Source organism: Oryzias latipes, chromosome 20 (assembly GCF_002234675.1).
Source record: "Oryzias latipes chromosome 20, ASM223467v1".
Taxonomy (NCBI): domain Eukaryota; kingdom Metazoa; phylum Chordata; class Actinopteri; order Beloniformes; family Adrianichthyidae; genus Oryzias; species Oryzias latipes.
Window position 1 is genome coordinate 23736589 of NC_019878.2, and position 15636 is coordinate 23752224.

The following is a 15636-nucleotide window of genomic DNA, read 5'->3' on the forward strand; positions in this document are numbered from 1 at the left end:
TACATGCTCTCCTGCTAGCTTACAGTCCACACCCCCAGCCTAACATTACCTGTACCAAAACTATCCAGCCGTACAGTTTAGAGCCAGATTCCAGCTCAGGCGAGGGAAACAAAGACGATCATGGATCTAGTTGTCTGCAAGTTGATCTATCGGAATGGAGCTGATTCACAAGGATTTGAAAAGGCATTGACCTCCTTCAGACTCTCGTCCTCTTGCTATGAAGGAAAGACATCAGTTACACATTTCAAGAAGTTAGCACCTCTTCTGTTGACTTTCAATAGCTTTTTTGGAAAAGACTCCTGGGTTATTATAATTGCTCCTGTCATCAGTGCGGCGTTCTGTCCCGCTCATAAAGACAGTCAAATTAATCAAACTCTATTGGTTTTACTGAGCTATATAGGAGATCATTGGAGCAATAAGTGGTGTGCGCCTCAGAGAGAGACGCATGTCACCCGAACAGAGTTCCCACCCATCAAATGTTACGACACCTTCCCTCCATTAAAAGTGCAGATATTGCTGGTATTAGACTCCCAAAGTACTCGCAGCAGTTCATTCAGCGCTGTCATTTTCCCGTCTCTGATAATTGGAAGAAGGTCATAGATGAAAGAGAGGGGAACACAGAAAAATAGCTTCCTCAAAATGTGGCAGATTTAATTTGTCAGTGTGGATGAAAATTGGCCGGCGAGGAAAACAAAGGATGGTTACATGAGCTGACGGGAGCAATTCGTCAGTAGAAGATTGAGGAGCCAGTCTGGAGATAACTCACATCTCCATAAATCATGTTGACAATTGACTTGAACTGCGAGAAGAGGAGGTCTCTCATAAAGGCAGCCTGAACGGACGCTGATAGAGGACGTCTCTTTCCTAAGCCCTGAAATAGAAACGACAGCTTGATGCATTGGATATGGCCTGAGATGGCTCCATGAAGCTCCGCCTGCACTCTCTTAAAGTGGTCGTTTGTATTCCCCTCTTTAAAATCAGCTTTGACACCGTTAAGCACCGCGTTCGGATGAAACGTTCACATACGTCGTCGGACGCCTTTCACCGATAAAGGTTTTTGTCTCTTGGGTTGTGAGACTGGATTTATGAGGATGATGACCCATTCAGACGTAAAAATGGTGGATTTGTTAAACGACACGAGTCACATGACTGATGCGATCTGTCCACGCTCTGAAATACTCAGAGGAGCTTAGGAACCCATTTATTTTCTTTGTTGCCTTGAATCTGAATTTATAAACGGAGAAAGAGACGGATTTTTTCTGTACTAACCTGGGCTGAGAGGCACGTCTTTGATCTTGAACTTATGATTAGTTTTATACTGGATGATTTGATTCTAACTCACTATAAGTCTGTTTGTGAACCTTTTGTATCTGTCACCTGTTCTAAAGGAAGAAACTCCTGAAATGTGAGTGTATCTTCAGCTAAATTAATATTATTGTTCAACAGCTGAGTTAAAACCTTAAATCACAGCAAAGGTGTCTGTGAAAAAAGATCCGGTTTGCTCTGCATGAAAATATATTATTTTTAATGCGTTTCTAAATAAATAAAAAAGAATCCATAATACCTAAAGGTATTAATAAATAAAATAATGTGTGTTAAGCACCTGTGAGATGTTAAACTGTAAAGTAACGTTCCTGATCATTTTAATAAAGGTAAACTTTGAACATTTTTAACAAATTCACTGCTAATTTTGAATTAGGTCTTTTTTATTTAAGAAGAAAACTTTAATAAATCATATTTTTTGTCACATTAATATTAAATGAACATCACTACATTCATAAACAATAAAATATTTATGAACGGTTTTTTTTTCCAGAAAAGGTTAAATTATGTCACATTTAATTAGCCTGGAAGCCAAACTTCCTTGTTTTTCCGTGAAATCATTGGTTTAAAATGTGATTGACAGCTGGATCAACCTCTCAAAAAGTCAGGGCAATCTTGATAAAGAAAAAGAAAGCGCGTGACACCTGACGGCTGCAGAGGAGATGAGGGGGAATGCTTAAAGGCCCATAGTAGCGCACGCGCGTCCGTAGAGACGTTGTTTATTCAACCAATGGAGTTCTGGGACAGATGTGGAATTATGTGGACACATGGATCATTAGAGCAGAGAGTCAGTCAGCTGTGGATGCACAATAGCAAAGGTAAGGAGCTCCTGTGGTTTGTTTACACGAGAGTTTTGGAGACACGTGGAATGCGTGGGGTCTGCAGAGCTTCTGTGTCCATAAAGAATGAAGGTCAAAGCCTCTCTGTACTGTTTTGATTAGCTTCATGTGTTTAGATAGGATCCCAGTGTGTTTCAGTATAGATTTTATTTCTTTGGGGGGGGGGGGGGGGGCATCGATGCTTGCGAGAGGCTTCAGCAAAGGGACAGTTACATGCGTGTCTTTATGATTAGCAGAGTTCCTGGTTTCTGTTCAGATTTGCCAGTTTGTAATTGTGTCATTTAAAATGTTACTAAAGCTTGTTTGGGAGTTTGTTGACATTTTTGAATTGTTGTCTAGAGTTCCGAAACAGCTTCTCTTTATAGACGACGATGCTTGTTACGGTCTGTAAACTACATTTATTTAATGTGCTTAGTGGCATTGAACTCTGAAAAGTTGATTTAATGGTCTCTTAAGTAAATGTTTCAGAGATTGGTATCAAAAAGGATCATGCATAATATTTTAGCAGAGTGTTGTGTTCCATATATGCATCATATTTTTTTTAGCTTTTAAATGTTTTATAATGTTAATTCCTCACTATAAACAACCTCAGAGTGGTATTTTGATCCATTCATGCATTTCCTCGAATATTCCTCGATATAGTGGATCCTTGCATTGTGACGTCACAAAGTGGGGAACCGGCCCTTCCAGGAAGAGTCTGCACTGCCAGCACCGCCCCCAGCCTAACACACACGCCCACTTTCTCTGTGGAGCTAGTGGTGATCGGCTAAAGTTTTCACTTTTATACGCACAATATGCACATCCATCTTTGGAAAAGTGTGGATGTTGTTTGTATTTTGTGGGCGAAACGCAGACACGCTGCTGAGGCCGACTCTAGGGTGATGTCATGAAATGGGCGGCATCCACAATATACAGTATAGTTTACTCTGAAAGGCGTAAGAATAGCATGATACAGACCCTTTAAAGGTGGGACATGACGTTTGTGAATAGATGTCACATATGAAGCAGAATCAGGTACGAAGACCTTCATGGACCTGAGAGAGTTGCAGTATGTTGCTCTGGATCACAGATCTGTACACACCAAGATCCTGAACTTTAATTCTCTTCCAAACAGCAACGTGCGACAGAACAGCAGGTTTTTAACAGTCACCTTCCGCTGTAGTCCAACTGAACAATCAGGACTGGTTTCCTGTTCTATTTTGTGAGGACATGTGGCCCCCGCTGCGGGTTTGCAGCTGTGGGCCCCCAATGGGAACAGACTCTGCTCATGGACTTGAGCGGAGGTGTTGATGCCTTTAGACTGAAGCCAGTTCATGGAAATTCTTCCTTTTGAAGCGTTTTAACTGATTCAACCAGCTATGGTTTCATTTCATGTTGCATAGTTTTGGTGCTGGATGTTGGGCTGCTGCTTTCCAAGGCACGTTAACGTTGGCAGGGGGTCATCTGGACCCCACAAGACAATGCGCTGAACCTTTTTTCCCCCCAATAATTTCTGATTCACTGGTGCCCATAGAAGACATGAAGTCCTTTTTACCTTTATCCACCTTTGTCAATGTAGGGATAACACGTCAATGTAAGGGTGGGGTCATTTGGACCCCACAAGACAGCACAAGGGGTATTGGAAATGTTTAAACTCTAACCCACGAGCTCAGAGTTCTGATGCGATCATTTCCCATCCCTCGTCTAAAATGTTCTTCAGGACTCTCCTCTGCATCTTCTCATCTTTCTTTTGAGCTTCCACTTTTGTGCTCTTGTTGTGGGCGGGGCCTTCAAACCTAAGTGAATCAGACTCAAAGACGTGTAGGGTTTCATGGATATTTACAACGCTGTGTGTATGATACCAGCCAGGACCTGTCGATGGATGTGTAAATGTGATGTGGTGATACTATAATATCCAGCATTACTTCACTCTGAGAAACAGTAATAGAATACTGCAGGCGGGGCTCCATGATGCATCACTTCCAGCAGAATAGACTGTGTTGCCATGAAAACACTTGATCTTGGCTCGCCGCTGCGCTACCTGCAGGTGCTTCAAAACTTTGACACCCAGTTGAGTGTGTAAGCTTCCCCCTTTCCTGCCTTCCTGTCAGCACGGCTGTGTTTCTGCAACTCCCCCAGATGTGGATTCAGGCTCTGAACAGATGACTGACTCTGTGAGCAGCGATGGAGACAAATCCCCAGTCCAGCGCTCAGCAGGCCTCCATCTCTGTTTTTCTCCACTTTTTCATGTCAGACTCTCATTTCTTTACGATCTCAGTGGTAATGCAGTCTTTCATCCCCATGCGAGTGAAGACTGATCAGCAGGCAAAGCTGGGTTTTTAGCAAATTAAGTTAACTAATAGAGAAGTGGGAATCCGCCTGGGCTCAGAGACGAGATATGAACTGGTGCTAGTGGAACTGAAATGGTAAAAATCAACACTTTGTAGAACATCAATACTCTGACCAGTTGTCTCCTGCTTTACATCCCATAATGTAAAGCATGATTCAAGACAGATCACGAGCGGATCTTTTGTGGTTGATGAGTTGGATGTAGATTTGAGGAGGAGGGACAAAGGGAAGTATGATGTCCATTTTTAGCCAGTGGAAGAGTGTCCACCCAGAGACTGGAGGGTTGTGGGTTCAAATCTACAGTCCCGGTTCACTAAAGCCCAAAAAAATGGGACCCAAAGACTCCCTGCTTGACCCCTCAGCATTAAGGGGTTGGATCAGGGGGTTAAACCACCAAATGGTTCCTGAGGGTGGCTTTCTGCAGGGGATGGGTCAAATGTGGAGAACAAATTTGACCCGCTCTGCCAACTAATGGGATGTTGACTTTACCTGGAGACCCAGCTAGGACTTTCTCCTCCACTGAGTTGATCTTGAGCTCTAACTGTCTCAGGAGGCTGCGACAGCAACTTCCTGAATACTTTGTCCTGAGTTGTAGAACTTTGACAAAAATATAAATTGTGTTTCTGCTCAAAAAAAAAAGAAAAAGAAAGGACATGTGTCAAAGTCTGCCGATATCCAGATCTCCAACAGTCATCTGTTTGATTCTTTTGACAGCCCAGCGTTAGCGTTGCTACATGTAACATCTTCTCTGCCTTCATAAGTTATAAAGTTTAAGTCATAAACTGACCGATCAGATGACGCAATAAAACTAGGCGGTGCCTGCTGGTCCCAACAATCAACATTCCAAATTTTCTGACGGATTCTGTTTAGTTTCGAGTGATAGGGGCGTGGCCTTCCAACAAGCTCACTCCTGATTAGACAGACTCGGGCCAATCACTGCTCACTGATGTCATCTGGGTCCAACATGGCGGCGCGCGTATTGCAAAAAAAATGGCAACTGATTGGACCTAATTTGGTTGGAGCCAGAGGTGAACCATTTTTCATGGATGACGTCACGCTTGCTTACTGGAGTTTTCTGATACACTTCTGGGTAATGGTGTTCATGACAGAACTCAGTGTTCTCCTGGCTACAGTCACTGTTCAAGCAATGTTTTACTGTTTCAGTCTTTGGACTGGTTTTATTGACATGTTTCTATTGTTTTTTTCCTTGTTAGTGATTCTGCTCATCTTCTGTTTTAAAGCTTTGGTTGTTTTTAGCAGAGTGTTGTGTTCCAGCTCCATCCATTTGATCACAGGAGTTTCTGGGTAAATAGTGTTGAAATCCAGAGTGACCTGAATCTGCTGCGGCTCGGCCGTGACTGTTTGTAATCCAGCACTGAGCTCTTCTTCACAATTGTCTTTGAGACTCTGAGCAAAGCTGGCGCCCATCGTCTCAGATGACTCTGTTCCTGCAGACGCCGATAACAAACTCCGCTCTTTCACATTTCCCATTCCGTCTCATCTGGAAGTGCTCACAAAGAAGACACAGGTAATCTCATTTCAAACGAAAACGCACTGACACGGGGGGGTCCAGGTCTTTTCAGGGGAGGGGTTTGACGGCGGCTGATCTCTTTTGAACCTGGGTAGAGGAAGATCAAACGGCTCATCCTGGTTAGTGTGTGTGGGGGTGAAGGGTGCTCCACCCCTCCACTCCCACCCGCCACTGCAACCAGGCGTCGGTGGTGTGGCGCCATCAAACGGCTCCGGCTCTTCAGACCCGCCGGCGTTTGAGCGACGCGCTGCAGCTCAGGAGTCAGTTGGTGGAGAAGTCCCACCTTTCATTTAGGAGGGAGCCAACAAGATACATTAATTTATTTATGATTAATTATGTTTCATCTTCTAATACCTCATCTGTTTATTATTGAAGGTTTGAGTATTAAAGTGACCAAATGAATGAACTCTAACAAAACTGTTTTTTTTTTTTAAATTATCTTAAATAATAGGTTGTTTGAAGTTGACGTATAGGGTGTGTCCAAATTCGAGGGCTGTAACTATTTCCAACTCTGGGTCCCGCTTCACAGGCCGCCATTGTTGTCAAAAATCTCCTGGTTTGGCCGCAATGCATCTTGGGTTATGGACAGCTTAGAAGGAAACGCCACACCAATCCTTGAAATCGGGGAAAAGAGGAGCGTACTCGTTGGCCACATTTGAAGGAGTCGTTGAATTTGGACAGAACTTGTGGCGGCGCCGTGACGTAAGCAGCCTTCAAATGCAGCCAGTAAGAACGCAGCCCTTTAGTTTGGACACAGCCTTAGATGAGCACAATATTAAAAACAAGAATTATGGTTCTGTCCTGCAGCCGTCATGGACTGAAGGACCAGATTGGTTTTGAAATTCTTCTTTCTTACTGCACCTTTGAGCAAAAATGTCACTCCCACCACATAAAATGAAAGTCACCAAAATGTGCACGTGCCTGGTGAAAATGAATTCTGGGCTCAGTGAACGACTCCTTCCAGAAAACTGTGACATCACAGCGGAGAAACACTCAAAAAAAATGAATGGGGCCAAAATATTCTATGGGTTTTCACAAATAAAATTCCAACCGACGAAAACAAAACCCACATTGGGATATTTAAAGGAAGTATTATGGGATGGCCACAGGACCCACGGCTTTGTGGCAATTTTGTGGCAAAGTGTGAAATTTGACAATCTTTTTTTAGATTTTAATAAAGTTTGGGAGACAAGAACTTATTCAAGTGGTCTTCACAAAATTTCACACACAGGTTTTCTGCTAAAGTCTACAATCACCAATGGCGTTTCATTGACCTTTGACCTCGGGAAGAGGCCCACATCTTGAATATTCCATAAAGATCACCTTTACTACCTGCTAAAAATAACGAAAGCTTTTAGAACAGAGAATGAACACAAACAGAAACAAGGGAACGAATGGAGGAAAAAAAACATGGCAATACAAGCAGTCCAAAGATTGAAACAGTAAAACGTTTGAATTCTTTCTAGGGATTTTGATCTTTCACCTCCTAACTCCTCGAGCATCATTGAGAAGCTACTTTGGGGGGAAAATTGACTGGACATAAAGTTTGTAGATTTGAATGACGTTAGCGTGGCTACCCAGCAAAACTGGTGTTCCCCTGTTGCTTGCACACTTTTCACTAGAATATGGTGAAAAATCGAACACATGAATCATGGGCTAATGCTGAACAAAGCGATATGACACATGGAATGTGGGCGGGATTAACAAAAACCCTCTGTTGCCAAGAAAATCCAAAATTTTACTTTTGCAGATTCTTCTAAAAATTGTTAATTAACCCCAGGAGACCAACACATTAAATGGTTGCTGTTACGGCTGTGGCCGTATTTGGTTTTGGTTTGTTCTGTGTTTTGTGTATTATTGTGTATTATTTCTTTATCAGAGCGGGACTTCTGTGTTTTGTGGATCTTTGTTTGTATGTCTGATTATTTGCAGGTGTGGTGCATGAAGGTGTGGCCTCAATTTGGACAAGCTGGTGGAGGCAGCTTTAAAAGCACCATTTGGACATCCAGTCGGTGAGAAGGGTGCCTTGCAGCAAAAGCCTCCACTGCTGCTTGGCCCTCTTCTCCATTTTGTTTATGTCTTCTCCACTTGTTTTAGTTTGTGTTGCACTTTGTAGTTCTTTGTAGTTTGTAGTTTTGTCTGTGCCCACTTTGTTTAGTCCTTTGGTTTATGATTTTGTTTAAGTGAAGCTGTAGGGGTGAACCGCCATTTTGTTTAGTACATGTTTTCTCCTGGTTTTGTTAGGTTAGGGAGGTTAGCGTTCTGTCTTTGATTTCCCTTTTCTTTTGTTGCAGGTAAGATTACATGTTGCAGTTAGTTCGGGTTTTGTTTGTTGTTTTGGCCTGGGTTCACCCTGAAGCCTTTTAGCTTCACTTTTAGTTCTTGTTGGTTGTTGTTTGTAAATAAATTGGGTTATTTTATGGAGACATTCGTTTGGTGTTTTTTGTTACAGTCAACTTCAGTAGCCAAACCTTTACTTTTTATGTTATGCCGCCCCTAGCACCCCTAGACACAAAGGGGGCGTAACAGTTGCTATAGAGATAAAAACCAACAGAAAATTCGGCATAAGAAATTTTTCTTTTTTCTTTTTAATGAAAATGTCCTGATCAGGCTGGCAGAGGCAGACGGGGGGAGAGTGAGCCGTTCAGTCAGAAGGGGCTTTTTCTTCGATTGATGTGTTTCGTGACGGATCTGAGTTTGACCAAGATTGACATTTGTTGGGGGCGGGGATGTTGCCTCATTTGAATACATCTGGCTTCAGTGAAATGCCATCTGAGTTTTCATGCAAACATGAACCAGAGTCCACCTTTTAGAGCTCCTGAAACAACATTTCAGGAAAACAATTGAAATATTTCTGTGAACTTTACCTTATCTTGCTGTAAAATCACATCAGAACAACCGTCTGTCTGTGTGAAGCATCGCCGCCACCAGGCCGGCTACGCTTGCAGCTTGTTAGATTAGACGTGTTTGCGAACATCTGCCTAATGATATGTTCAACTCGCTCTGGTGTTTCTGACCATCTGCTCACTTTTCTCTTTTATTTATCTGTCTTCCTCCTCGTCCAGCTCTTTATCGACTGAACGGTCATTTACATTCACCTCCTGCCTTCATTCAATCCTCAGCGACCAAAAACACAGGAAAGCCCAGTAGATGTTATGTCATAGAACCACAAAGACCATAGGAGGTCTGCGCTGATCAGGGTGCAGCTGTGTGCTTGGTCAGAAGGGAAGAGATTTATTGTTTCACCTGGGATAAACAGCAGTCTCTGCCTCTCTGACCATGTTTTTGTGCCTGCGCCGCTCTAGCTTTATCGATCCGACGCCTCGGGACACGAAGCAAAGCAGTAGCTTCAGTTTAAACTGTGATCAGCTCGGGCGCTGCTCAGATTCTGCCCGCACTTCCCTTTCAGCTTCAGAGGCTTGTAGCTGCATGATGAGGCCCCTGTGAAATGCAGGAGCTGCTCTTTCATCCCCGTGGCAGGGTGACTCCGCCCCTATCATCTCCCACAAGACACCTGTTGGGTGGGGGGAATGTGATACCTGAAGATCAGGAGTCAGGGTTCAGGGAGGAGCTGGGGAACTTTTCCACAGGTCGTATTTCATGAACCAGACGGATGACACCCGTATGAAAAAGAAGAATGCTTTCAGTTTGACCTCTGTGTGGGAAGAACTGAGGAAAATGGCGGTCCAGGCGTGACGAGGCATGATGGTCTGTATGGACCATGGTTTGATGATTGTCACTTTTACTTCCACTGAAACATAAACACATTTTAAAAACTTTTTTAAAAGATGATCAGATTTTCCCTTTAGAAACTAGAAAAATTTTACTGGATATAAACATTTTTTATTGGTGGAGTTATTTCTTTCTTTTGATCCATTTCAAAGCGTTCCCAGTGATCTTTTAGTGTAGATTATGCTCTTTGTATACAAAAATAAAAAAACATTTTTTTCAAGGACATAGTTTCTGCAAAGTGGAGGGTGCTGAGCAGTCCCGCCCCCACTTCCCATCATCTTCCAATATTCCCATTATTTTCTACGTCCCAAATTGAAAAATGCCGTTTATAATCTTAATTTTCTATAAATTAATGTCCTCCATCTTTAGAAAAATACTACAAAATACTAAAAGAATATGGTAAAAAACACAAAAAACATGATTGAAACCTTTTTTTTTTTTTCATTCAACCTATTCTTTTTTATTAACTATCTTGTGCAGTGTTAATTTTTCATGTTTTAAATTTTGAATTTCCTGAAAATTTGCATCGTTTCAACCAATCAGGAAGTCCTTGGAAACGGCGTGGTCATCAGGTGGAGTCTGAAGCTCATCGTTGTCGTTTGTGGTCGTTCTGAACTTCATGATGTTTATGTATGGAGATGAGAACAAGAAGGACTTTGCTTGGAAAAGGATAAGCGCGGGTATCAGACCATCTGAAAGATCTGATGAACTTAGACACGGTGGCGTTCTCGCCGGCGCCTTTGTTGAGCTCTCCAAAACCAGAAAAACCTACTCTCCACATCGTCTACTCTCCACAGCCTGTAGCATCAACTACCCTGCCCCAAATATGCGTCAGGTGAATTCATTATGGGGTTTATGAGCAAAGCATGTGAATACAAGCAAATTTTCCATGTGGCCAAACCATAACCTTGTCAATGTCATTCCCTGAGAATACACCGTTCTCACATGGCCAAACTGAGACCATCATATCCTGCATTTGTTCCACAAAAACTGTTTGACTGCAGTTTCAGTTCTGCTTCATTTGACTGCATTTTGTTCCAAATTTGATCGAGACAATCATCTAATTCTTCTACAGTAACCTGGAACAGCCAGGACGTGATAAACAAAAACGAGGGAAACACCTGTCAGGCGAGATGTTAATCTGATTTACAGACGCTGCTGTTGAGCAGCAGAACGCTGTGGGTTCTGGTTCTTCCCGTAGGGTTGTTGGATGCTATGTTGTGGTTTGTGGTTCTCCTCTTTGCTTCAGTGGATCATTGAAGCTTTGAATGCACAGATGACTGACATACTGCTGCAGTTTTCTGTTCGACCCCCCCCTTTAGAAGGGGATCCAGTTTCAAACGGAGGGAAAGTCTTCTGCAGTAACTGAAGGCTCACATTTGCTTTGGGCTTCAGTGGAAGAGTGTTTCAGTGTTGACCAATGGTCACTTTGTTTACATTTCTTCCACTGATGAGATGCAGTCATTTGGTTGGATTTGGTGGTTCTGGATTGGCTTGACCAAAAATTCAGTAGCCCCTGTATGATTGTTTGATGCTGGTTTGTCATGAAATCCATTTCAGCGTCCTTAGATATTTGGTCTGTGAGTTCCTGACTGTCCGTTTTGGGGCCGAGTCGGAGTGAAAACGGAAAATCAATTGGAAAACATTTGCAGCTTTTCCTTAGTCCTGGTATAAGCAGCTCTGTTCCCTGAGGGTCATCGCTGAAAAGTGAATATTTTCTCAAAGGTGGTTGTGAGCAGCAGACCGGTGGATGGTCAGTCCCAAAGAACTGAAGGATTTCTCCAGGATGTGGCTTTGCAGGATTATTTGATCCAGAATTTTCTCAGTGCTGTTTTTTTTTTTTTTTTTTTTACAAGATTCATTTCTATAAAAAAAAATACTTTCTTTTATTGAGTAATTCTCCTCCGTAAAACATCTGCAGCTGCTTTAAAGTTTTTTTTAACAACAGATTTTGTGTAGAACACATTTGAATGTAGTATATCTTTTACCTTAAGCATCAAACAGGAGGATTAAGGGAAAATTGTATGCCAACTTCAGCGACTAATAAAATTCAACATAAATGCAAAATGAATTGATACAGCAGTGAATAAAGCTGATACTTTCTAAATATAAATAACTCATTATTGATATGTTAGTTAATACAGTATATAAAAAATAATAAAATTATATGTGAACCCACCTTTGAAGCAACTTAATTAGCAGCATCTTCATAACAGTAGAGAGCGGTCACCGTGCATTATTGAAAACTGGTTTTGCCGTGTGGGAATGACACAATACATCCACATTTCTACTACTAGGATTCCTGGTATTGTCTCATAAATTCTGTTTCCTTTTTTTTGACGTTTTAACAGTGGCTCCTTTCCTTTTTTTCTAGAGAAATTTGTTTTTGTTTATTTATGTACTGGCGATATTACCGGCTGGGGGAGCCCGTTTAAGAACGTAGTGGACGTAGGCATGTGGCACACAAGGGTATTGATATTCAGCAAGAGGGACCCCTTTCACATCAGATGATATATAAAATAGAAAGTGTTCTTTTTCGTTTTTTCTGGGCGGTAGGTACCAAAAGATCCATGATCTGATCGGGGACTACAGGTAGCCCCAAAGTTGTTGTAGGAACTGTGAAAGGCTAGCATCAAGAAAACACCTCTGCCCCCCCCCCCCCCCCCCCCCCCCCCCCCCCCCCCCCCCCACACCTGCCACCTTGTGATGATTGACACCTCATGGTTTCCCAGACATCCACAAAGCTGGCAGAGACCTGTTGTTGCTCGTTCTCAAAGGCGCCTTCTGCTAGATCATAAAGTCCTGCTCAGCCCTGCAGTCAGTCATTCCATTATGGAGATTGATTTCACCACAGCGTCTCACATCCTGGAAACAATGAGGGCCTCATAAAGCTCATTCCAGCCTTTTACCTAAAGAGGTGAGGACTTTGTCTGGAGTGTGGATGTGGGCATCAGAGCTGAACCGCTGGTTCCTGTGGAACAGAAACTCTGATGGCTCATCTGAGGCCGGAGATGCTGTCGTACCTCCACTCCGTCCAAACCACAGCTTCAGCTCCATCACTAGTCTTTCCAGGTTTCTGCGTGTCACAGCTCCTCTCATTTCTACCGTGACGTCAAAGGACATGTCCAGCGTAGCTTTAGGGAGGTGGATTTTAACGTCCATAGAGAAGCTCTGAACCTCCAGAAGGAAACAAGTGTGAAAACAAAAGTAACCGTTTTTTACCAAGTGACCGCTCACATTCACTACAGAATGTGTGGACGTGAAGATTAAGTCATTCAACTCACTTTGGACATTCTTATATTACGACTGTATTATTGACAGACCCCCCCCCCCCCCCCCCCATCTGCCCCATCTCTTACCTTCACTACAGAAATAAGATACTGTTTGCCTGTCGCCGCTGAATTAAGTTACTTTACTGACTTCCTCATTTCCTTTTATCTTCAATTTGAACAAATGAGGGAGGAACCGCTTGATTGACAGCTACCTGTTGAATCATCAGCTTCGTAACTGTCTCAAGTGTCATGTTTGACGGTCCCGCCCAACTGCCATTATTGGGGAAGGACTACGATCAATGATGTCACAGATGATGTCATGAACAATGGCACATAGTGTAATTCTACCTTGATTTAAGCCCCAAAGCCCCTTTACAGTCACATTCAGCCACACATAAACGCACATTTACACAGGGATGGGGTTAACCTCAACCCCTAGGAGCAAGGCGGGGTTTAGTGTCTTGCCCAAGGACACGTCAATCAACATATGTGCAGGCAAGGTGGGAATTGAACCTGCGATCTTCAATCTGAGGTTGGACACCCCAACAACGCTTCAGACGGTGACAACCAAAAAGAGGAAAAGACCAGCCTGAGTTCAGAGGTGAGGAGTCATGTGACCGTCATCCAATCACAGGTGATCTAAAATCCTCACCTTAGCTTTGAAGTAGCTGCAGTAAATGACCACAAACATCAGTTGCTGTGAGGAGAGGAAGCAAAAGCAGAAGATCCAACTGGACTGACACTGAAATGAAAACCAGGAGGACCGAGCCGGCAGAGTGGTGATGGGGGGGCACACACTAATGAATTGGGTCTCAGGTCTACACAAAGAAGTCTTTGTTTCTGGGGGACGGGGCGGGGGGACTTGGCAGGGCAGCGATGTGTCAAAGTCAGGCTGAAAAATAGAAATGCCGCTGTCCGTGGTTGGCTCTTCCTCATGTCAGCTGCTGTGGTTACGGCGTCCCCCCCCCCACCTCCTTCATCAGTCTTTCTCAGCCCAACTTTCCCCCGCTCTCCTGTTTTTCTAGCTCCCTTTCCTCAGATTCAGCTCTGACTCATCTCACCACATGTCATTCTGCTATTTTTTTAGTTTTTCTCACATCAAATAGTAAATAAAGTCAGTCTTACCTTTTTTTTTGCTGTTCTTGAAGCTCAGATCTGAATCTCCCCCCCCAAAACCAGCAGGTTCCTCACTTTTTCCTCTCTGATCACTTCCCCTTCTTTCCTGATGAATCTGGCCGTTTCCAACAGAGAAGTCCTCCTGATCGTGCCGAGAAGAAAAAGAGCCGGAGGTGACACCTCCCCTGATGGACTGGGCTTCAGGGTGAGGGAGGTGTGAGACGGTAATCTTCAGGTGAAGGCGGACCTCCTCCCTCGCTGTACCTCCTCAGAGCTGTGCAGACGAGTCAGACTGCAGCTCTGCCTCGTGTCTGAGCGCTGAGCTGCTCCATCCATTCAGCTTCCCTCTGTCGCTCTGCCCCCTCCAGGCTCATGAATGTTTAGACATGGAGATTGTAGCTGCAAGCCTCAGAATTAACCCGCAGGACTCTGAATTCTCCCTTTGGTCTCACTCACTTTCTCCAGTTTTTCTTCCGTGACCCCTCTCGCTGCATTTGAGACCCCCTTGAATGGTTCAATCAGACCTTTGAAGACCGAGCTGACAGTCCATTATGTTTGTAGAGTCTGCGCTTGGCAGGGCTGTGTCGGTAGACGGTGTGAAGCGTCCGTGACAAACGCGCCGCGGTCCTGCTCGCAAGATAACTCGCTCATGAAATAATCATGAACACACGGCGGGACCAGAGTGTATGCATGAAAACATCTCGTTCTTCATAAATAAATGTTTGCCTTCAACCTGCTTTATTATTTAGACTTCAGAGTTTCCTCCAAGCTGGTCTGCCAAACCCCCAAATATCCACTACTTGGATCATATTTGGTCAAATGACCTTAATGTCCCTCTTATTTGGTAAAAATAGATGCGCCCCTTCATACAGACGCCCCCTTACACACCCAGGTTACACATGCACGATCCTCACAGGAATGCAGACGCCCCACGTGAAAATTAATCTTATTTTCAGCAAACCCGTGGCTGGTAAAACTCTCTCTGATTGAAGTCATGACTTTGTCTCTGGTCTGAATCTATTCCGTGTGTTTTTTCTTCCATATTCCTGTTTTCCATGAAGGAGTTCCTTAAAAGTAAGCTTCACAATCACGGGTTTTCTTTCATCCGCCGTTGGTTTTTAACCGTGTTGGGGGTAACCGATTACATAGTAACGCTTTACAGTAATTTAATTACTTTTGTAAGTTCAAATATCTGTAATTTATTACACTCATTGCATCGTTACTTAGGTTTTCCAGGCTCTGACATTTCTTCTCAGTTGACTGAAACAAAACGGTGGTTAATTAAAAATAAAAAAGGGTGACTGGCGCACACGCATGCACGCTCAGATTGGGGATGGGTCAAAGTCCAGACTTGCCCTCATTGCTGCAGTCGCATTGCTGTCCAAACTGCCTTAAATATGGACTCTTCTCATCCCAGAGGAGCAGCAGGTGAACAGCAGAGCAAAGACCCGCCAGAGAATCTGTATATGAGAGGAAAACTGTAACGAGCAGTAGA

The 15636-nt window shown here is 43.5% G+C and overlaps 1 protein-coding gene across 1 annotated transcript in view; it reads right to left on the reverse strand.

Annotated features, from left to right (window-relative positions):
- The window catches only part of LOC101174783 (cadherin-20), a 46441-nt gene extending 31678 nt beyond the window's left edge, over positions 1–14763 (reverse strand). Inside the window, exon 1 of the mRNA XM_023950280.1 lies at positions 14151–14763. The gene's annotated coding sequence lies outside the window, so the exon portion shown is untranslated. The remainder of the gene's footprint in view (positions 1–14150) is intronic.
- Between the last annotated feature and the right edge of the window lie 873 nt (positions 14764–15636).